The sequence below is a fragment of the Suricata suricatta genome, chromosome 6 (assembly GCF_006229205.1).
Source record: "Suricata suricatta isolate VVHF042 chromosome 6, meerkat_22Aug2017_6uvM2_HiC, whole genome shotgun sequence".
Classification (NCBI taxonomy): domain Eukaryota; kingdom Metazoa; phylum Chordata; class Mammalia; order Carnivora; family Herpestidae; genus Suricata; species Suricata suricatta.
In genome coordinates this window covers 28804941-28809636 of record NC_043705.1, presented here as the reverse complement: position 1 = coordinate 28809636, position 4696 = coordinate 28804941, and positions in this window count along the sequence as shown.

The window sequence follows — 4696 nt, the reverse complement described above, 5'->3', positions numbered from 1 at the left end:
TTTAAGGGGGGTTAAAAAAAAAAAAAAAATATATATATATATATATATATATATATATATATATGTAACATCATCAATTTAACCTTGGCCAAAAAACTAATTGGCAATATCAACTAATGTTTATATCAATTTTAATGGTTTTGGTTGGCAAGTTTTGGTTCCTATTTCTATAAAAGCTTATAAGCATGAGGAATTTATGCTTGTTTTGCTCTCCAAGTATATTTAAGTTAGATAATAGTAAAAAATATTTAAAACCTATTTAAAAATAACAGTTCTTTGGAGGACTGGAAGTAATACTTAGCACAGCATCAGATACAGGATGAATACTCATTTAATGGCAGCTGTTACTATCATTACCACTGGGAGGGGATCTGTGGGTACCAGGTGTTCTGCTTCTTGCCCAGGAGCAGAGCTGAGTGATGGTGCTGGCTTTCCTTCCAACTGTGGGCTGAATTCTGGGTGGGGCTGCCCTTGGGAGACACTTTTCAAGCTCTGAACTCCAAGATGGGAACCAGAACTCTGGGTCTGTATCTCAGGTCTGAGGGACCTTGGACAACACATAGAGTCAAAGAAAGTCAATGTCTTAGTCAAGGACCTTTTGGATGAATATAACAGAAATATTGGAATTACTTAGTAAAGGGGGAATGTCCTGCAACCCAATCCCAGGAAATTCATCCAGGCCTTGGGGTGCTGGGACTGGTGAGTCAGGAACCAGTCTTGATTGCCTTTTCTTGAAGGCAATTGCCTTTTCTTGAACTATCTACTTCATTCCCTCTGCAGACCTACTTCAGCTTCACCTAAGTGATCTCCCGTCCTAGCTCGAAAATGATTGTCTATGCATAGGTTCTAGATTGGCTTTTCTGGGTTGAGGAACAATGCCAGGCCTACCAGCTGGGTAGAAGAAGCATATATCCACATACTATTAAAGTAATTACAGGGTCCTGAGTCTATCAGTGAGGGATATAGCGTGGCTGAGCAGGACCCCCAAAGGCATAGACTCCTGTCAGAGAATTGCAGTGGATCTTAATTACCTGAGGTCAGGGCTTGCTTCTTTTGTGGCTTCCTTCCTGGCCTTGGAGTGTCCTCTGTGCTTCCTTCATGGATGCCCTGAAGGGATGGGAACACAGGTCAGGTGCTGGTGCTCTTTGGGTCTGAGAAGTGCCCTTGGAGCTAGGTCTGGGTGGAGGCTCTTTTTTATTTTATTTTTTTAAAATACATTTGTTTGGGGCTCCTGGGTGACTCAGTCGGTTAAGCATCCGACTTCGGCTCAGGTCATAATCTCACAACTCTTGAGTTTGAGCCCTGCATCTGGCCCTGTGCTGACACCTCAGAGCCTGGAGCCTCCTTCTTATCCTGTGACTCCCTCTCTTTCTCTCTCTGTCCTTCTCCCACTCACGATTTCTCTCTCAAAAATAAATAAATGTATTTTTTATTTTTTTATTTTTGAGAGATAGAGTGAGACAGAGCATAAGCGGGAATGGGCAGAGAGAGAAGGAGACACAGAATCTGAAGCAGATTCCAGGCTCTGAGCAAGCATTCAGCACAGAGCCCAAAGCAGAGCTTGAACCCAAGAACCATGAGATTATGACCTGAGCCGAAGTCGGATGCTTAACTGACTGAGCTACCCAAGTGCCCCTGAGTGGAGGTTCTATGTGACTGCAGGAGGATGTTTTGCTAGATTTTTGGTTCTGGCAGTTGAAGAGTAGGGCAAAGTGAGGGGGATCAGAGAATGCCACTCTAAATATACCAAAAGGATTATTTTGACCTGAAGGCAATAGAGAATCAACAGATTCAGGAAGAGTTCTGTGCTCTCCCCTTAACTGCCTAAAAGCGGGGCATAATTGAAGATGGGGAATGAACACCAAGATGCGTTTGCATAAACCAACCTTCCTAAAATAGCCCTTATCTTCATTAGTTTCCCCCATATACTTCCTATTCACTTCCCCATGATTTATTGTCCTGGGGCCCCAAACCCTCTTTACTTTGTTAAAAGGGTATATAAGACCCCTAATTTAATCCCAGGTCTTATTTGAGTTTTACTTCTATTTTGTAAACTCCTATGCAGGTAAATATTAATATAATTTTTGCATTTTCTCCTATTAATCTGCCTTTTGTTAGTTTAATTCATGGGTTTCCTGATACTGAACATAAGAGAGTAGAAGTGTAAGGCTAAACCAAACTTTAAGCCATGACAGGCTTTAAGTTTCCCCTCTGAACAAGAAGGCCTAAGTTTCAGTTTCCCCAAAACTATCAGGCAGTTACACATTGCCTAGAACAGGAGAGACCACCTCACGGTATCCAATCAGGAAAGGCCAGCTACCTCTCCCCACATTCCTTAAGGTGAGGCCTGCAGATAGGAACTTTAGATAGGACCCTGTTACCTAATGTTAAAGTTAACCCGTTAGTTGCTGAACAAGACCCTGGACTCGCTCTGTAATTGGTTAATTTCAAAACTACTCTAAATATTGTGATTGGGACCCACCAAAAGTAACGAACGCTCTAAACAAAATGCATGGTTAAAGTTGCTGCCAATGCTGTTATACAATAATGATTGGATCGCTGTACCTACGTCACAATTTCCTGTAAGTCCCCCTTCCCAAGCCCCATATAAACCCTACTCATTCCTTGTTCAGGGCTCTCAGCACGATCCACTGCGCTGGTGAAGTCTGTCAGCCCGAGTTTAGGCCCCGGCGAGCCTAAGCCCGTAATAATAAAGCCCTTTGCCTTTACATGCATACCTCGGTCTCCCTGGTGGTCTCTGGCCATTGAGGATACTGCGTTTGGGGCATTACAGAAGAAAAGATTTCTCCCTTTGACAAAAGCATTGCCATTTCTTTGGCTGATAACCCTCCATCTTTGCCTCTACATCCCATGTGACCAACACTCATAGTCTCTCACCCTCTTTCCTTTCTTGGGATCTCTCAGAAAGTCTCTTCTTAGCATTTCTGCTTCTCTCAGGAGGAAGCCTCTTTATATCTGGAACTTGGGAGACAAGGTCCAATAAAATTCCCGTTTCACATATCGAGCTAGTCAAGGCCTTAATTGACATACTGTGAGTGGGTGTAGAGGTGGAGGACTGACATTTATTAAGAGCTTCATGTGTGCAAAGCATAACACTAATGGCTTAATGAGCATTATCTCACTTACTTTTCAGAGCTTTGCTATTTCCCCCCCCCTGTTTTAAAAGGGGCTTAACAAGGCCAAGCAATTGGTCCGAGATTACAGGGTTTACAAGTGACTAATTCCAGAATCAAATCTCAGTCTTCCTCACTCCCAGGCACCATCTTTGATACATGTCCCATTTGTCTAGTGTTGGGGTGAGACCCTATGTCCTAAATTAGAACAGAGACTATGATGAGGAGTGTGGGGATAAGGGGGAGTTCTTTTAGGCTGTGGATATGGTTTTCTCAAAGAGAAGGTATTTGGGCTGGACCTTGAAGAATGAGTAGTGTTTAATTAGGCAGAAATGGGAGAAGGCCACCCCAAAAACCAGAGTGAGCCAACAGAGACTGGAAAGGGCAGGGAGTGTTGGAATGACAGTAGTCTGCCATGACTGAAGTTCTGTGAAGGTCTGTGCTCCCAGACCTTCCAGGTCACTCATACCCCCTACTCAACTGCCCTGGGGGAGGTGTCTCCTCTGCCGGCACACCAACTGCAGAGCTTCTGTTCTGAAAGCCAGGCCTGCAGAGCAGGCCGGAATCCTGGGGAACCAATGTGAAGAGTTCTGGTCTGGCATGCTTGGCATCCTTGGCTATAGGGAGCTCCATGGCTCCTTGCCCCCTTGCTGACATCCCAGGGCACAGAGGTCAGTGTGTGGCAAGGGGAGGATGAAGCAAGCCTGTGTCTAAGCTGGGAACAATGACAAGCAGAAGGAAGAGCCCATCCCCCACGGAAGGATACAGCAAATAGCCCTTTCCCTGGGCTACCCCACTACAGTTGCTGTAATGAGCTTAAGTATCAGGGCATTTGTTCTGGGAGTACGGTCTTCCCAGACTTTGGTTGGCTTTGGGGTTCTCATGGAGGCTTCTTCCTGCTGAGCACCTACTGTGGACCATGTAGGACAGGCAGTAGGTTGCCACAGAGATGAAGACAAGTGTGGTAGAGACAGATAGACAAATAATAAAGACATCATTATTTGAGTATTTGGTATGTGTCAAACACTGCACTAAGAGCTTTATATGTATATCTTTTTTAAAGCTGAGCTGCCTCATAGGCTTGTATCCACATGGTATCAATCTGGCATCCACAATATTTGGAACAAATTTAAATAATGATTGCACAGTCTTTTGGAAAAAATACACAGCAAAACTTAAAATCCTCTTTCCCCATCTGTTTCTCTGTATTACATGTACAAAACAGCCATCTCTACACAATCTTTTCTCTCTCTCCATTGTTCCCGTGCTCCTCAGTAGAGGTTTACGCCATGAATATATATGGTTAATATTTTTTCCTTATCTCACATGTATAATCCATTTCTGTTTGTTGTGAAAGAGCATGTGATCCAGAGCCTGTGAAACTCACAGGGACATTCAGGACAGTCCATTCATGGGGGTCTTCATTTGGAGGAGGCTACATTTGAGTAGAAACTTAAAGGATAAGAGAAGCTCAACAGACAGAGATGTTTCTTAGGAAGGGAGGGACACCCAAAAGATGAGCACATCACACAGTGGGATGTCTAGAGAGAGGCAATCTTGTT